Source organism: Triticum aestivum, chromosome 6A (genome assembly GCF_018294505.1).
Source record: "Triticum aestivum cultivar Chinese Spring chromosome 6A, IWGSC CS RefSeq v2.1, whole genome shotgun sequence".
In the NCBI taxonomy this organism is placed as follows: Eukaryota; Viridiplantae; Streptophyta; class Magnoliopsida; order Poales; family Poaceae; genus Triticum; species Triticum aestivum.
Window position 1 is genome coordinate 98,798,212 of NC_057809.1, and position 20,437 is coordinate 98,818,648.

The following is a 20,437-nucleotide window of genomic DNA, read 5'->3' on the forward strand; positions in this document are numbered from 1 at the left end:
TGCCATGCAACAGATGCACTAGAGCTATAAATGTATGAAAGCTCAACAAAAGAAACTAGTGGGCGTGCATCCAACTTGCTTGCTCACGAAGACCTAGGGCACTTTAGGAGGCCCATTGTTGGAATATACAAGCCAAGTTCTATAATGAAAAATTCCCACAAGTATATGAAAGTGATAACATGAGAGACTCTCTACTATGAAGATCATGGTGCTACTTTGAAGCACAAGTGTGGAAAAAGGACAGTAGCATTGTCCCCTTTTTTTCTTTTTTTATTTGGCCTTTCTTTCTTTTTTTGGCCTTTCTTTTTTTATATGGCCTTTCTCTTTTTTTGGGACAATACTCTATGAATGATGATCATCACACTTCTCTTTATTTACAACTCAATGATTACAACTCGATACTAGAGCAAAGTATGACTCTATATGGATGCCTCCGGCTGTGTTCCGGGATATGCAATGATTCATGAGTGACATGTATGAAATAATTATGAACGGTGGCCTTGCCACAAATACGATGTCAACTACATGATCATGCAAAGCAATATGACAATGATGATGCGTGTCATAATAAACGGAACGATGGAAAGTTGCATGGCAATATATCTCGGAATGGCTATGGAAATGCCATAATAGGTAGGTATGGTGGCTGTTTTGAGGAAGATATAAGGAGGTTTATGTGTGACAGAGCGTATCATATCACGGGGTTTGGATGCACCGGCGAAGTTTGCACCAACTCTCATTGTGAGAAAGGGCAATGCAGGGTACCGAAGAGGCTAGCAAGGATGGAAGGGTGAGAGTGCGTATAATCCATGGACTCAACATTAGTCATAAAGAACTCACATACTTATTGCAAAAATCTACAAGTCATCAAAAACCTCGGCACTACGCGCATGCTCCTAGGGGGATAGATTGGTAGGAAAATTCCATCGCTCGTCCCCGACCGCCACTCATAAGGAAGACAATCAAATAACACCTCATGTTTCAAATTTGTTACATAATGTTTACCATACGTGCATGCTACGGGACTTGCAAACTTCAACACAAGCATTTCTTGATTTCGCAACTACTCAACTAGCACGACTTTGATATTATTACCTCCATATCTCAAAACAATCATCAAGTATCAAACTTCTCTTAGTATTCAACACACTCATAAGAGAATTTTATTATTCTTGAATACCTAGCATATTAGGATTTTAAGCAAATTACCATGCTATTTAAGACACTCAAAATAATATAAGTGAAGCATGAGAGTTCATCTATTTCTTCAAAATAAAACTACCACCATGCTCTAAAAGGTATAAGTGAAGCACTAGAGCAAAATGACAAACTACTCTGAAAGATATAAGTGAAGATCAATGAGTAGTTGAATAATTATGCAACTATATGAAGACTCTCTAAATTTAATAATTCAGATCTTGGTATTTTATTCAAACAGCAAGCAAAGCAAAATGAAATAAAATGACGATCCAAGCAAAACACATATCATGTGGCGAATAAAAATATAGCTCCAAGTAAAGTTACCGATGAACGAAGACGAAAGAGGGGATGCCTTCCGGGGCATCCCCAAGCTTAGGCTCTTGGTTGTACTTGAATGTTACCTTCGGGTGCCTTGGGCATCCCCAAGCTTAGGATCTTTCCACTCCTTATTCCATAGTCCATCGAATCCTTACCCAAAACTTGAAAACTTCACAACACAAAATTTAACAGAAAACTCGTAAGCTCCGTTAGCAAATGAAAACAAAACACCACTTCAAGGTACTGTAATGAACTCATTCTTTATTTACATTGGTGTTAAACCTACTGTATTCCAACTTCTCTATGGTTTATAAACTATTTTACTAGCCATAGATTCATCAAAATAAGCAAACAACACAATGAAAACAGAATCTGTCAAAAACAGAACAGTCTGTAGTAATCTGAATCAACGTATACTTATGGAACTCATAAATTTCTCAAATAAATTGCTGGACCTGAGGAATTTATCTATTAATCATCTTCAAAAATAATTAACTAAATATCACTCTCCAAATAAAAATGGCAGCAATTCCCGTGAGCGCTATAGTTTCTGTTTTTTTACAGCATGATCAACAAGACTCTCCCCAAGTCTTCCCAAAGGTTCTACTTGGCACAAACACTAATTAGAAGCATAAAACCACATATAAACAGAGTCTAGATGAATTTTTTATTACCAAACAGGAACAAAAAGCAAGGAAATAAAATTGGGTTGCCTCCCAACAAGCGCTATCGTTTAACACCCCTAGCTAGGCATGATGATTTCAACAATGATCACATAAAAGATAAGAGTTGTAACATAAAGAGAGCATCATGAAGAATATGACTAGCACATTTAAGTCTAACCCACTTCCTATGCATAGGGATTTTGTGAGCAAACAACTTATGGGAACAATAATCAATTAGCATAGGAAGGTAAAACAAGCATAACTTCAAAACTTTAAGCACGTAGAGAGGAAACTTGATATTATTGCAGTTCCTACAAGCATATGTTCCTCCCTCATAATAATTTTCAGTAGCATCATGAATGAATTCAACAATATAACCAGCACCTAAAGCATTCTTTTCATGATCTACAAGCATATAATTTTTATTACTCTCCACATAAGCAAAATTCTTCTCTTGAATAGTAGTGGGAGCAAACTCAACAAAGTAACTATCATGGGATTGAAAATTGAAATCAAGATGACAAGTTTCATTGTTATCATTATACTTTAAAGCATATGTGTCATCACAATAATCATCATAGATAGGAGGCATGCTTTCATCATAATAAATTTGCTCATCAAAGCTTGCGGGACAAAAAATATCATCTTCATCAAAAGCTTCCCCAAGCTTGTGGCTTTGCATATCATTAGCATCATGGATATTCAAGGAATTTATACTAACAACATTGCAATCATGCTCATCATCCAAATATTTAGTGCCAAACATTTTATAGATTTCTTCTTCTAGCACTTGAGCACAATTATCCTTTCCATCATACTCATGAAAGATATTAAAAAGGTGAAGCGTATGAGACAAACTCAATTCCATTTTTTTTGTATTTTCTTTCATAAACTAAACTAGTGATAAAACAAGAAACTAAAAGACTCGATTGCAAGATCTAAAGATATACCTTCAAGCACTCACCTCCCCGGCAACGGCGCCAGAAAAGAGCTTGATGTCTACTACACAACCTTCTTCTTGTAGACGTTGTTGGGCCTCCAAGTGCAGAGGTTTGTAGGATAGTAGCAAATTTCCCTCAAGTGGATGACCTAAGGTTTATCAATCCGTAGGAGGCATAGGATGAAGATGGTCTCTCTCAAGCAACCCTGCAACCAAATAACAAAGAGTCTCTTGTGTCCCCAACACACCCAATACAATGGCAAATTGTATAGGTGCACTAGTTCGGCGAAGAGATGGTGATACAAGTGGTATATGGATAGTAGATAATAGTTTTTGTAGTCTGAAATAATAAAAACAGCAAGGTAGCAAGTGATAAAAGTGAGCGTAAACGGTATTGCAATGCTAGGAAACAAGGCCTAGGGTTCATACTTTCGCTAGTGTAACTTCCCTCAACAATACTAACATAATTGGATCACATAACTATCCCTCAACATGCAACAAAGAGTCACTCCAAAGTCACTAATAGCGGAGAACGAACGAAGAGATTATGGTAGGGTACGAAACCACCTCAAAGTTATTCTTTCCAATCAATTCGTTGGGCCATTCCTATAGGTGTCACAAACAGCCCTAGAGTTTGTACTAGAATAACACCTTAAGACACAAATCAACCAAAACCCTAATGTCACCTAGATACTCACCTCAAGTATCCGTGGGTATGATTATACGATATGCATCACACAATCTCAGATTCATCTATTCAACCAACACAAAGGACCTCAAAGAGTGCCCCAAAGTTTCTACTGGAGAATCACGACGAACACGTGTGCCAACCCCTATGCATAGGTTCATGGGCGGAACCCGCAAGTTGATCACCAAAACATACATCAAGTGAATCACGTGATATCCCATTGTCACCATAGATACCCACGGCAAGACATACATGAAGTGTTCTGAAATCTTTAAAGACTCAATCCGATAAGATTACTTGAAGGGGAAAACTCAATCCATTACAAGAGAGTAGAGGGGGAGAAGCAACATAAGATCCAACTATAATAGCAAAGCTCGTGATACATCAAGATCGTGCCAAATCAAGAACACGAGAGGGAGAGAGAGAGAGATCAAACACATAGCTACTGGTACATACCCTCAGCCCTGAGGGAGAACTACTCCCTCCTCGTCATGGAGAGCACCGAGATGATGAAGATGGCCACCGGTGAGGGATCCCCCCTCCGGCAGGGTGCCGGAACAGGGTCCCGATTGACTTTTGGTGGCTACAGAGGCTTCTGGCGGCGGAAGTCCCGATCTAATCTCTGTTCTGGAAGTTTTAGGCTACGTAGGTATATATGGGTGCAGGAGGTACGTCGGTGGACCGAAGGGGGGGCCACGAGGCAGGGCGGCGCGCCCCAGGGGGGTGGGCGCGCCCCCTACCCTCGTGAGCTCCTCCTTCATCTTCTGACGTAGGGTCCAAGTCTATCCGGTAGGTTTCCTTCCAAAAATAACTTCTCCAGTTGATTTCGTTCCGTTTTGACTCCGTCTAATATTCCTTTTCTTCAAAACACTGAAATAGGCATAAAACAACAAATCTGGGTTGGGCCTCCAGTTAATAGAATAGTCCCAAAAGTAATATAAAAGTGGATAATAAAGCCCAATATTGCCCAAAACAGTAGATAATATAGCATGGAGCAATCAAAAATTATAGATACGTTGGAGACGTATCAACAGGCCAGTAACGGGCCGACTCTTGCCATGGGCCGAATTTAGCCCATTAGGGGAACATGCCTGTAACGGGCCGACTCTTGCCATGGGTCGAATTTGGCCCATTAGGGGAACATGTCAGTAACGGCCCGGAAGTAATCAAGGGCCTAAAAGGAGCCCAAGAACGTATGGGCCGTCAATAGGCCGAAAGCTAACACGGGCTAGAAATGGCCCATGTAAATCATGGGCCATTAACGGGAATAAACAAAATTACTGTTCATTATGGGCTAGAGTCACCGTGGGCCTGTAAAGGGCTGAAAGATGCGAAGGCCTCATATGGGCCGAAAGACGTCGTGGGCCATACATGGGCCGAAAGTGAAATGGGTTGGTGTTATATTCGACGGCCCACATGACGTTGTTGGGCCGATTTCCTTTAGGGCCTAACGGGCCGTGAGTTAACGGGCCATAAAATGGGCTATTTGCGAAGAGACCGTTAACAGGCTTTTCATGGGCCAACCCGTTAACTTTTGACCAAGTCAAACGGGCCAGCTTTGTAAGCTAAATGGGCCAGTGGTGGGCCGTGGCACGTGTCGACATATCATAGGCGGCTTTCTGACCCACAAACAAGCTGCCACGTGTTTCGTCCGGCCAATAAGAATTTTACACGTGGAAATTTCCCATTGGTCGGGGCTGTTAATGGGTTATCGGATCCAAAACTTGACCCGATAGCTTAACGGCGTTCCATTACGGTGGATGCCACGTGTCGGTCACCCTTGACAAAAGCACTTATGTGACGTGCGATTTATCGTCATGGAAGTGGACACTTACGTGATGATAATTTTGGTAATGTCATGGAACATTTCTACGACAACACATGTATGACTATCTTGATTCTGTCATAAAATCGTCATGGATGTACATGCATGACAAAAAAACGCGACCTACAGCGACAAACACGTATCATCACGGAAGTGTATTTTTTTGTAGTGCCTCCCGTGGCAGCAGGGTCCTAGTGGAAACTAAGGGATATTAAGGCCTCCTTTTAATAGAGTACCGGACCAAAGCATTAACACATAGTGAATACATGAACTCCTCAAACTACGGTCATCACCGGGAGTGGTCCTAATTATTGTCACTTCGGGGTTGCCGGATCATAACACATAGTAGGTGACTATAGACTTGCAAGATAGGATCAAGAACTCTCTTATATTGATGAAAACATAATAGGTTCAGATCTGAAATCACGGAACTCGGGCCCTAGTGACAAGCATTAAGCATAGCAAAGTCATAGCAACATCAATCTCAGAACATAGTGGATACTAGGGATCAAACCCTAACAAAACTAACTCGATTACATGATAAATCTCATCCAATCCATCACCGACCAGCAAGCCTATGATGGAATTACTCATGCACGACAGTGAGCATCATGAAATTGGTAATGGAGGATGGTTGATGATGACTGTCGGTGTCGAAACCGGCGGATCTCGGGTAGGGGGTCCCGAACTATGCATCTAGGCCGGATGGTAACAGGAGGCAGGGGACACGATGTTTTACCCAGGTTCAGGCCCTCTTGATGGAGGTAAAACCCTACGTCCTGCTTGATTAATATTGATGATATGGGTAGTACAAGAGTAGATATACCACGAGATCAGAGAGGCTGAACCCTAGAAGCTAGCCTATGGTATGATTGTATGTTATGGTTGTTGTCCTACGGACTAAAACCCTTTGGTTTATATAGACACCGGAGAGGGTTAGGGTTACACAAGGTCGGTTACAAAGGAGGAGATATTCATATCCGTATTGCCTAGCTTGCCTTCCACGCCAAGTAGAGTCCCATCCGGACACGAGACGAAGTCTTCAATCTTGTATCTTCATAGTCCAACAGTCCGGCCAAAGGATATAGTCCGGCTGTCCAGAGACCCCCTAATCCAGGACTCCCTCGGTAGCCCCCGAACAAAGCTTCAATGAAGATGAGTCCAACGCGCAGTATTGTCTTCGGCATTGCAAGGCAGGTTCCTCTCCAAATTCGGTGTACCTGTCGAAATAGTGTCCGGTCTCTTGTTAATGTTGCACTCCTTGGCTTCCACGCCTAATAATGGCCACTTTCCACGTGTCGAGCGAATGTGAAGAGCCAGGGCGTTTTCACATTTACCCCCTAGCTGTATGAATGAGCCGCCTATTAAAAAGACGAGGATTCAGATCCAAATCACACCATCCTCCCTCGGCGAGCCTTCATCGGAGCGCACCCGACAGAGATCCATTCCATCATGGCCGGTCGACGCAGCTCCTCCTCTCGCCCCCTAGCTCCAAGCCTGGAGATTGGGAGAGATGTTTCGTCCCGCACAGCAAATTAGTGATGCTTCAAACCAAGGGATTTCTTCCCCCAGCGTACCTGGTCCCGGTTCGAGCCAGGCTTGCGACCTATAATGGCGGAGAGCAAGCGGAGAGCCTTCCCAATCCCTCCAAGGGAAAGCGGGTATGCCTTGTCCCTTATTTGGTAAGAGGGCTCAGATTCCCAATTCATCCGTTTCTCCGGGGGCTCCTGGAGTTCTACAGCCTCTAGTTGCACAACCTTACGCCTGCCTCCCTGCTGCATATCGCAGGATTTGTAGCCCTTTGCGAGTTGTTTTTGGGCTGTGAGGATCATTTTGCTCTGTGGAAGAAGCTGTTCTGTCTTGTGCCCTGTTCTCAGAAGGGGTCAATATATCAAGTGGGCGGAGCCGAAGTGTGGCGTATTGCCGGGACCGGATACCTGTCCGGAACCCCAAAGAAGACGTCCGAAGACTAGCCTTCAGAATGGTTTTATATAGAAGACGTCCCCCTCCCGGATCCTATTCGGATCGGCCTTCCTGAGTTCGATAACGCCCCTTTGAAGAAGCGCCGGAGCTGGCGTCCACGGAGCTCCCTGGAGGAAGATGACAAGGACATTCTTTACCTGATGAGCCGGATATGTTTTTTAGCTTGATCCGGATTGACCATGATCGAGGTCATGGCCATATGCATCATGCGGGGGGTGCAGCCGCTCCAGTATAGAGGCCACCCCATGTGGGATTTCAACAGGGAGGATGACGCCACCCGCCACGGCCGCAAAGGGCCGGGATCGGCTGCTAATATAATAAAGATCTTGTCCACTTTGTACAAGGGAGAAGAGGAGGAATTCCTTCGTGTCAACCCGTTGGGCAGATTCTCTATGTACAATCCTCCGAGCTGGGTAAGCGGAGACTTTTTCTCGTGCATCCGTTTCGTATTCTCGTAGTAAAGTATTCAGTCTAGCGATTTCATAGCAGGAGCTGCGCCAGGCTGTAAAGGAGATAAGCAGCCCTCCTCCACAACCCGAGGACCCTGGACGGTCCCTTGATCCGGCCTCCCAGGAGGATCCGGACATATCTGTGGAGCTGATCGATGGGGTATTTTACCAATTGAGTAATGATAACGCTTTGGTGGCCATTACGGCCGATTACCCTGGCTAGTTCCAGCCTCACAGGTGGCTGAGACCGAAGTCCCAGCACTTAAAAAAGGGATCCGTCCTTGCGCTTTTTTGATTGTCGTATAACAGCCGTGTTTTGCAGGGGAGGTCCTCGGGGCAGAAGGCCGAGCCTGTGGCAACTAGCCAACAAGGGGCCGCGAGGCCAGGCGGGCTGAAAAGACCCGCAGTCCGGATTGAGACACCGGCGCAGCGGTACGGCACGCCGTCTTTATTGCAAGCCATTATTCTCAGAGGCATACTAACGCCCATGCCTTGTTTCAGGAAAAAGAGCGCTCGCCGGACTATAACCGGAGAGGCTACCAATCGCGCCTCCACCAGCCAGGCTCCAAGGCCGGATTCAGAGGCGGGAATGAATACAAGGCGTGCGCCGGGCGCTCCTCCGAGAGAGGATGCGGACAAACTGTCCGCCACCAATTCCGAGGTGGAAAGTGCCATGAACCACAGGCGTCGCCGGACTGTTCTTCGTGACGCTTGTTTCTCCCAAGAGGCATTGGATGCCTTCAACTCGGGAGACGCGCACCTCCGTGCCGCTCAAAATGGTCTAGCCGAAGCCATGGAGTAGTATGTAAAAGACATACGGGTGAGAAAATTTGATGATTATATATATATCAGTAGCCCCTGAGACTTAAAACAGTGAGGATAACTGATTTAAGGATCATTTGTTATGCAGGTTCTTACAGAAAAGAATACTCGACTGTCCCAGGAGCTGGAAGAGTGCAAAGCCCAACTTCAGGCCGCACTGGCCGCAGCAGGGGAGCCCAAAGAGACCCCCTCTGGTAACATATCCTTCGAATGATAAGTATCATATTAGAATGCGGCGTATATGCAGATCTGACGATAAAATTGCAGATGACGCTGGAGTAAATCCGGATAAGCAACAGCTCATACGCCAGCTGAAGGCCGGTGAGAGTGTGCTTACGAGGGTGAGGCGGGAGAAGAATGCTCTCCTAGATGCCAACACCAAGCTGGGCGTAGAACTAAAAGATGTTCGTGCCCAGCTATCGGACTCTGTTAGGGAGAATCGGCGGCTTCAACGCGGCATATTTAGTAAGTGCTTGAACGAACTTTGGAAAAGAGTTTGGCGAGGAAGCTGGCTGACAGAGTTATGTCTACAGGTATGCTAACAGGTCGTCCTGCCAAGGAGATGCCTGGTTCAACGGGTGATCTTCTTCCCGAGCTCTCACAGTTACACGAACGAGTTCGGAAGGTGATGCAAGGCGTCGCCCAGGCCTTGTGGCCATCTGTCTCCATACCCAAAGGCCTTGGAGAGCTTGCAGAAAAGCTGAAGGGAGCACGTCGACGCTTCCAATTATGGAAGATATCGGCCTGCCGTCAGGGCGCCAGGGAAGCCTGGGCAATGCTGAAGACACGGTACACGAAGGCTACCTGAACCACATGGCCGAAGTTGGACCTGTGGGGCCTGATGGGAAGGAGATCCCTGTGAGCTTAGTGTACGGCCAAGTAGAATTGGCCGCAAAGTATTCCCAATAGAACTGTAGACTATACAGCCTATTGGATGGCATTGAAGAGGAATTCAACCAGTCAAATTGACTATGTAATTTTAAAGTGACATGTATAATGCCTTCTAGCCGGATTGTAGATCGTTTGTCGTGGCGGACCTTTTCGCTTCAACCTCGGGACCCGACAGTCCGGAGTGTATCCGAATACCCTCTCGGTTATGTAAGAACCGGGGCATGCGTGGAGATCAGGTGTAGGGGTCATTAGTGCTTTATCAGACAAGTGCCCAACTAGTTATGTTATATTACATGGGTAGTAAGAAACATCTTCCAGAGAGAATAGTTCCGTTAAGGGTTCCTTTCCCTGGGTAAGCATGCCCTAAAGTGCATGTCCAGACTGCGACAAGAAGCGAGAAAAAGCATCTGGGGGCAGATATGGATAATAAATAAAAGTCATCTTTTGTTCACCGACCGAATATTCTCTTAAGAACGCTAGCTTTCGGCTTCGCCCAGTCTAAGGTACACGTCCGGCTGACCCGGCAGTAACAATCGCAGAGGTGCTCCCCTTATGCCCTAGCTGAATTAACAAGAACATAGGGCATAAATACAAGAGCCAGGCAACCCAGCTTGGCTAAAAATTAAGTCATATCGATGCATATAATGGTGAAAAAGGTACATGCGGAAGTATAACACATGTGTTGGGCGTGAGGCCCAGGTAAATAATTTAAGCTTCTGTGAAAGAAGCCCCCATGTATGAAGAGTGCGGCTAGCGCATCTATGATGTATGAGTGAGGCACAAGGTGACCCTTGAAGGCCTAGAGAAATAAAAGAAAGAAAGGGAAACAAGACAGATGATGCATATGCAAAAAATGGACAAAGGGAGGGGACTAACATAAAGTCCGGTGCTAGGCGTAGAATCTTCAGAGCCTGGCTGCGTTCCATGGGTTCGGCTTGAGTCGACTAGTCGATGCATCCCACAGTCGGTATGCTCCACCGGTCAGAACTTGGTCGATAATGAAGGGACCTTCCCATTTGGGCTCGAGCTTGTTCTTTTTCTTATCCGACAGCCGTAGAACTAGTTCGCCAACATTATAAGTTTTGGCCCGTACTTCTCTGCTTTGGTATCTACGAGCCTGTTGCTGGTAAAATGCGGAACGGGCTTTGGCTATGTCGCGCTCTTCCTCCAAGGTGTCCAGACTATCCTGCCGATCGAGCTCGGCTTCTCTTTCTTCGTACATGCGCACTCGAGGTGAGTCATGAATTATGTCACAGGGCAGGACTGCCTCTGCACCGTACACCATAAAAACGGTGTATATCCGGTACTACGATTCGGCGTGGTCCGCAGCCCCCAGAGTACAGAGTCAAGCTCCTCTACCCAGTGCGTGTCAGACTCTGTTAAGGAGCGCACTAATCTGGGTTTAATGCCGCTCATTATAAGACCATTTGCTCGTTCGACTTGACCGTTGGTTTGTGGGTGATAGACTGAAGCATAATCGAGCTTGATGTCCATTTTGCTGCACCAGAGTTTTACCTCGTCGGCCGTGAAGTTCGTTCCGTTATCAGTGATGATGCTGTGGGGGACGCCGTAATGGTGTACAGCCCCGTATATGAAATCTATCACCGGTCCGGATTCGGCTGTTTTAACCGGTTTAGCCTCTATCCATTTGGTGAATTTATCCACCATGACCAATAAGTATTTTTTTCTTGTGGGTTCCCCCTTTAAGGGGTCCAACCATGTCAAGACCCCAGACCGTGAAGGGCCGTGAAATGGGGATTGTTTGGAGGGCGGTGGGTGGCATGTGGCTTTGATTTGCAAAGAGCTGGCAACTGGCGCAACGTTGGACCAAGTCCTGTGCATTTGCCCGGGCCGTTGGCCAATAGAATCATGTACGGAAGGCCTTGCTTGCAAGAGCCTGGGCTGCAGCGTGATGACCGCCGAGTCCGGCGTGAATTTCTGCCAAAAGGTTCCGCCCTTCCTCTTCGGAGATGCACCTTTGAAGGACTCCGGTAGCGCTTTTTTTGTACAATTCTCCCTCATGGACCCTGTAGGCCTTGGATCGCTGCACTATGCAGCGTGCCTCATTTTGGTCCTCTGGAAGTTCCTGTCTAGTTAGGTAGGCTAGGAATGGTTCTGTCCACGGGGCAACAATGGCCATTATTTTGTGGGTTGATTGTGTTATTTCGGTGGCCGAGCCTCCGATTGTGTCAGAGAGTTCGGTGTTGGGTATTTTGGCCGGGTCCGGACTGTTGTTACCGGTGTCCCCTTCCCATGCTACGGATGGCTTGAAAAGCCTTTCCAGAAATATGTTGGGAGGGACCGCATCGCGTTTTGCGCCGATGCGGGCGAGGATATCCGCCGCCTGATTGTTTTCCCGAGCCACATGGTGAAATTCGAGCCCCTCGAACCGAGCTGACATTTTTAGGATGGCATTGCGATAAGCTGCCATTTTCGGATCCTTGGCATCAAAGTCTCCATTTATTTGGGATATCGCGAGGTTTGAATCCCCGTGCACCTCTAGGCGTTGAATGCCCATGGATACTGCCATTCGGAGACCATGTAGAAGGGCCTCATATTCGGCTGCGTTGTTGGAGTCCGTATACATTATTTGTAGTATGTATTGAACGGTGTCTCCTGTTGGGGACGTCAAAACGATGCCAGCCCCCAGACCAGCCAACATTTTGGAGCCGTCGAAGTGCATGATCCAGTTTGAATATGTGTCGTACTCTTTAGGGAGTTCGGCTTCCGTCCGTTCAGCGACGAAGTCAGACAAAACTTGCGAATTAATAGCTCGTCGTGGCTTGTAAGTTATGTCGAACGGGAGGAGCTCAATGGCCCATTTGGCAATCCGGCCTGTCGCATCGCGGTTATTTATAATGTCGTTAAGTGGTACTTCCGAGGCTACCGTTATCGAACACTCTTGAAAGTAGTGTTGCAGCTTCCGGGATGCCATAAATACCGCGTATGCTATCTTTTGATAATGCGGATACCGTGATTTGCATGGAGTAAGGACAGTGGACACATAGTAAACCAGATTTTGAAGGGGGAATTTGTGTCCGTCCACTTCTCGCTCAACGACGAGCACTGCGCTTACTACTTGATGAGTTGCTGCAATGTATAATAGCATTGGTTCGCCAATGTTTGGCACGGCCAGGACTGGGTTTGTTGCCAATATGGCTTTTATTTCGCTGAGTCCAGCCGTGGCGGCGTCCGTCCACTTGAAGTGTTCGGTGCGCCGGAGGAGGCGATAAAGGGGTAATGCCTTTTCTCCCAAGCGGAAGATAAAGTGGCTTAGAGCCGCCACGCATCCAGTCAATTTTTGTATTTGTTTGAGGTCTGTTGGGGTAGCCAACTGTGACAACACTCGGATTTTGGCCGGATTAGTTTCAATACCTCTACTGGAGACAATGAATCCCAGGAGCTTTCCGGCTGGTACGCCGAAAACGCATTTTTCCGGATTGAGCTTGATGTCATATGTTCGGAGGTTGTCGAATGTGAGCCTCAATTTGTCTACTAGAGTTTCAACATGCTAGGTTTTAACGACCACGTCATCCACGTATGCCTCCACTGTTTTGCCGATCTGGTTTGCCAGACATGTCTGAATCATGCGCTGATATGTTGCGCCGACGTTTTTTAGCCCGAAGGGCATTGTGTTGAAGCAGAATGGGCCATATGGTGTGATGAATGCCGTTGCGGCTTGGTCTGGCTCTGCCATTTTAATTTGATGGTAGCCGGAGTATGCGTCGAGGAAACACAATGAATCGTGTCCTGCGGTAGCATCGATGATTTAATCGATGCGGGGGAGGGGGAAGGGATCCTTTGGGCAGGCCTTGTTAAGGTCCTTAAAATCGACGCACAAGCGCGAGGATTTGTCCTTCTTTGGTACCATCACCAGGTTTGCTAGCCAGTCCGGATGTTTTATGTCTCTGATGAATCCGTCCTCCAATAGCTTGGCTAGTTCCTCTCCCATGGCTTGTCTTTTAGGCTCGAAGAAACGTCGAAGAGCCTGCTTGACTGGCTTGAATCCTTTTAGGATATTTAGGCTGTGCTCAGCCAGCCTGCATGGGATTCCTGGCATGTCTAAAGGGTACCAGGAAAAAATGTCCCAGTTCTCGCGTAGGAACTCTCGCAGTGCGGCGTTGACATCAGGGTTTAATTGTGCCCTGATGGAAGCTTTTTTTGTAGGGTCCGTTGGATGGACTTGGAATTTGACTATTTCGTCCACCAGTTTAAAGGTTGACTTGGATCTTTTATCGAGTATCACGTCATCCCTGCTCACCGTGGAGCACAACGCAGTTAGTTCTTCGGCTGCTAGGGCTTCGGATAGTGCCTCAAGGGCCAATGCAGCTGTCTTATTTTCAGCGCGAAGTGCTATGTCCGAATCACTAGCAAGAGTGATGATTCCGTTGGGCCCGGGTATTTTGAGCTTCATGTACCTGTAGTGGGGTATGGCTTGGAAGATTGTAAACGCCTCCCACCCTAATAGAGCGTGGTATCCGCTGCTGAACGGGGCCACTTGGAATGTAATTTGTTCGGACTTGTAATTATCCGGCATGCCGAATACCACGTCTAGTGTGATTTTTCCAGCACAGCGTGCTTCCCGACTGGGGATGATTCCTCTAAAGGTGTGCTACTTTGCTCAATGCGGCTCCAGTCTATTTCCATCTTTTGAAGAGTTTCCTCATAGATGAGGTTTAATCCGTTGCCGCCGTCCATGAGTACCTTGGTGAGACGAAAGCCGTCCATGACTGGACTGAGGACCAGTGCGGCTGGTGCTCGGGCTGTTCGGAATTTAGGTTCGTCACTGGCATTGGAGGTAATAGCCGTGTCACTCCAAGGATTTATTTCTGCTATGTGGCAGATTTTGGCCATGTTGCAGAGTGTTCGCTTGCGTCTATTATTTGACGCGAAGGTCTCAAAGACCGTTAACACCGTATTGTTGTCCACGGGATGATGCTCTATTGTCTTTGGGAGGAGTAGATCCTCACCACTTTTGGCCACCTGCCGGAGTATCCAACATGCTCTAAGGCTGTGCGTTGTTATTGCATCCGCTGTACTATGAATTTTGCAGGGTCCGTTGAGCCATCCCTCCAATACGGTTCCTTGCCCCGTAGAGGGCTTTTGCTTTTTGGTAGTTAACCCAGGTGTATTGTGATAATGCACCCTTTTATTTCGGACTGGGTTTGTATTCAGGGCCGGATTATCCCAAAATTTTATTTCGGTTTTCCAGGCGCTTTCCATCGCATAGTACTTTCGTACTATGGACACCAAGTCGGCAAAGCGTGTAATTTTGCGACGACTTATGGCGTTGAGGATTCCCTTGTCCGTGCAATTATTGCAGAAGAATGAAATTGCGTCTTCCTCACGACAATCCTTTATCCTGTTCATGACCAGGAGGAATCTAGCCCAGTAATGGTGTACTGTTTCTTCGGGCTCTTGCCTAATTTGGGATAGATCGCGTATGTTTGGGTGGGTGGGTGGAATTGAATCCGAATCCTCACCCAATCTGAGACTCAGGGGACAAGGAGTTTCCGAACTCGGAAGTTTGGATTCTTGGATGTTTTCCGATGAATCTAGCGCGCTGCCTGATTCTAGGTTCAGGCCTTGAGTGACGTCCTCCCCTCCGCGGGTATCTGCTTGGAGGGATCGGGAATCTGGACATAGCTAGTCCTTTAGATAGATGAAGGGTTGCCACATTGTTCCTCCACCACTGCAACGTGATGGGTGACCTGGGGAGAGTTCATCTCTCTCAGATCGGGTTTAGGCCCAATCTGATCGTAGTCTACAGCGACTCCCAGGGCGGCGCTGCGATCCAAGAGCTCGTTTAGGGAAGAGAGCTCCATTGGATCTAACTGCTCGGCGAGTTCCGAGTTGATGTGAAGATTGCTTTCGATGACCCGAGAAGTCATCGTCGGTGCAGCGGCCGAACATGCGGTCATAAGAAAACCACCTAGCTAGAGAGTTTGGCCGATAGCCAAAGCTCCCTCAGCGATAGTGCCGTCTTTAAAGACGGGATGAGACATCCTTCCTGGTGGCGACGTCATAGCGGAACTCTCAATGAAAGCACCAATGTCGGTGTCAAAACCGGCGGATCTCGGGTAGGGGGTCCCGAACTGTGCGTCTAGGCCGGATGGTAACAGGAGGCAGGGGACACGATGTTTTACCCAGGTTCGGGCCCTCTTGATGGAGGTAAAACCCTACGTCCTGCTTGATTAATATTGATGATATGGGTAGTACAAGAGTAGATCTACCACAAGATCAGAGAGGCTGAACCCTAGAAGCTAGCCTATGGTATGATTGTATGTTATGGTTGTTGTCCTACGGACTAAAACCCTTTGGTTTATATAGACACCGGAGAGGGTTAGGGTTACACAAGGTCGGTTACAAAGGAGGATATATTCATATCCGTATTGCGTAGCTTGCCTTCCACGCCAAGTAGAGTCCCATCCGGACACGAGATGAAGTCTTCAATCTTGTATCTTCATAGTCCAGCAGTCCGGCCAAAGGATATAGTTCGGCTGTCCGGAGACCCCCTAATCCAGGACTCCCTCAATGACGATGGCGACAGATTCCCCTCTCCGGAGCCCCGAACAGACTCCAGATCATAAAACACGATGAATCCTTCTCCTCTATTTTTTTCTCCCCGAAAGCAAATATATAGAGTTGGAGTTCAGGTCGGAGGAGGTCCAGGGGGCCCATGAGGTAGGGGCACGCCCAGGGGGGCAAGCTCGCACCCCCTCGTGACTAGGGTGTGGCCCCCTGGTCTTCATCTTTTGCAAGGATTTTTTATTATTTCCAAAAAGATGTTCCGTGAAATTTCAGGTCATTCCGAGAACTTTTGTTTTTGCACATAAATAACACCATGGCAATTCTGCTGAAAACAACATTAGTCCGGGCTAGTTCCATTCAAATCATGCAAGTTAGAGTCCAAAACAAGGGCAAAAGTGTTTGGAAAAGTAGATACGACAGAGACGTATCAACTCCCCCAAGCTTAAACCTTTGCTTGTCCTCAAGCAATTCAGTTGACAAACTGAAAGTGATAAAGAAAAACTTTTACAAACTCTGTTTGCTCTTGTTGTTGTAAATATGTAAAGCCACCATTCAAGATTTCAGCAATGATTATAAACTAACCATATTCACAATAACGCTTAGGTCTCATGTTTACTCATATCAATGGCATAATCAACTAGCGAGCAATAATAATAAATCTCGGATGACAACACTTTCTCAAAACAATCATAATATAATATAACAAGATGGTATCTCGCTAGCCCTTTCTGAGACCGCAAAACATAAATGCAGAGCACCTTTAAAGATCAAGGACTGACTAGACATTATAATTCATGGTAAAAGAGATCCAGTCAAGTCATACTCAATGTAAACTAATAGTAATGAATGCAAATGATAGCAGTGCTCTCCAACTGGTGCTTTTTAATGAGAGGATGATGACTCAACATGAAAGTAAATAGATAGGCCCTTCGCAGAGGGAATCAGGGATTTGTAGAGGTGCGAGAGCTCGGTTTTGAAATAGAGGTGAATAATATTTTGAGCGGTATACTTTCATTGTCAACATAACAACCAAGAGATGGAGATATCTTCCATGCTACACACATTATAGGCGGTTCCCAAACAGAATGGTAAAGTTTATACTCCCCCTCCACCAACAAGCATCAATCCATGGATTGCTCTAAACAACGAGTGCCTCCAACTAACAAGAGTCCCAGGGGGAGTTTTGTTTGCAATTATTTTGATTTGATTTGCATAAAGCATGGGACCGGGCATCCTGGTGACTAGCCATTTTCTCATGAGTGAGGAGCGGAGTCCACTCCTCTTGTGAATAACCCGCCTAACATGGAAGATACAGATAGCCCTAGTTGATACATGAGCTATTCGAGCATACAAAACAGGATATTTATTTGAAGGTTTAGAGTTTGGCACATACAAATTTACTTGGAACGGCAGGTAGATACCGTATATAGGTGGGTATGGTGGACTCATATGGAATAACTTTGGGGTTTATGGGATTGGATGCACAAGCAGTATTCCCGCTTAGTACAGGTGAAGGCTGGCAAAAGACTGGGAAGCGACCAGCTAGAGAGCGACAACAGTCATGAACATGCATTAAAATTAATCAACACCGAATGCAAGCATGAGTAGGATATAATCCACCATGAACATAAATATCATGAAGGCTATGTTGATTTTGTTTCAACTACATGCGTGAACTTGTGCCAAGTCAAGTCACTTAAATCACTCAGAGGAGGATACCACCCTATCATACCACATCACAGCCATTTTAATAGCATGTTGGCATGCAAGGTAAACCATTATAAGTCCTAGCTAATCAAGCACGGCACAAGAAACTATGATCTCTAGTTGTCATTGCAAACATGTTTATTCATAATAGGCTGAATCAGGAACGATGAACTAATCATATTTACAAAAACAAGAGAGGTCGAGTTCATACCATCTTTTCTCATCTTAGTCAGTCCATCATATATCGTCATAATTGCCTTTCACTTGCATGAACGAATGATGTGGATAATAATAATAGTGCACGTGCATTGGACTAAGCTGGAATCTGCAAGCATTCAATAAATAGGAGAAGACAAGGCAGTATGGGATCTTTTGTTAGATCAACAACAATGCATATACGAGCCACTTCAACAATTTAATTATGGTCTTCTCCTATCGACCCCCAAACAAAAGAAAAGTAATAAAACTATTTACATGGGAAAGCTCCCAACAAGCAAAAAGAAGAACATGAAATCTTTTTAATTCTTCTTTTTAATTACTACTACAAGCATGGAAATTAAAACTAGCTAAAAGCTACAACTATTTTTTTGTTTTTCTTATGGTTTATTAAACACACAAGAAGAAAGCATAAAAAGGAAATAAACTAGCATGGATGATACAATGAAAAAGTATGAGCACCGACATCTAACAATGAGTGTGTGAACATAAATGTAATGTTGATGAGAAATACGTACTCCCCCAAGCTTAGGCTTTAGGCCTAAGTTGGTCTATGGCCACGGCTGGCCTAGCGGATATCCATAGTAATAGTTGGGGTCGTACTGCGAAGAAGAAGACTCTGATTGCCACTGGTTGGCAATCATCTCCATATCCCACTAGTAATTATACTGTCGTGGAGGATCAACTTCTGGTTCCGACTCTGGCTCTGTGGCTGATGTAGGGTTCCGGTAGGCGTGAATAGCCTCTAACGGAACAAGGTACTTGCCTGCAGATAAATCAAATAAGGAAGGAGCAGGCAGGGTAATAGTCTCAGGATGATGTTTATCAAAGAACAATTTGTATTTAAGCTCGCCTTCCCTATTCTTAACAATAAAATCGTGTGCCACCATACTCTTATAATCTAAATAAACAGGAGGCAGCAGTTTTTCTTCCTTCTCATAATGCCTAATAGGTATGTTAAAATGTGCAGCTAGGCATGAAGCATAGATGCCTCCAAAGATGGGGCTCTTTGTACGGTTCAGACTTAACCGTTTAGCAATAATACCACCCATACTAATAGAGTTATCACAGAATAAACCGTGGAACAAAATAATAATATCAGGAACACTAAGGTTTCCACAGTTTCCGCGACCAATTAAGCAACGACTAGCAAATATTGCAAAGTAGCGTAAAACTGGAAAATGTATGCTAGTGATTCGTGCATCGGAAACCTTCCCCGTTTCCCCTACAGTGATGGTATCAATAAACCCATCCACATCGCCGCGATGTGGTTCCTCCATTGTGCCCTTGAAATGGATCAAACAAACCCGACAAAAATCATAAAGTGACATCTCCTTATGCTCATCATATAAATAAAACTCCACCGTAGGTGGTGAGCTCCTAGCATGGAAATGAAAGTTTTGCAGAAAGATATTGGTGAGTAAGATAATGTTCGCGTTGGTTGTGGAGGAAGGCGGTGAGGCCTACATTCTCAGCCAATTCATAAAAATCATCATAAATCCCGGCTGCTCTCAAGAAATCATCGGAAGGCCATTCACACGGTCGAACCTCCGCGGTGCGAGGCAGATTATATTTGGGCCTCTCTGCTTTTTCATTTTGCTTTTCCTTCGAGCTTCCACTACTAGGAAAAGGCCTACTAATGGCGCACCTAATTTGGCCATTAATGGCGCATTAGTGGTGCGCCATTAGTAGCACGCCATTAGTATATTTTACTAATGGCGCACCACGGGTGCGCCATTAGTATCTGGTATACTAATGGCGCACCTCAGATGCGCCATTAGTATATACAACAGTGCGCCATTAGTATGCCTCCCAGGGGGCCATGTATACCCAGATGCTTTGGCATACTAATGGCGCACGACAACGAGATGCGCCATTAGTAAGTTCGGCATACTAATGGCGCACTGTCTAATGATGCGCCATTAGTATCCTTTGGCATACTAATGGCGCACTATGGTGTGATGCGTCATTAGTATGAATATTAGTTTTTTTTATTTTTTTATTTTCTGTTTTTTGCACAGGTTACAAAATGTATAATTGGACAAAATATAAACAACACACATCAACAACAGATTCATCGAATACAATAGAAGATTAGTCTCTGAATACAATTCATCATTTTAGTCTCCGAATACAATTCATCATATTAGTCTCCGAATTGAAAAGACCGAACAAAGATAGAACATTATATTACAAGTCTGG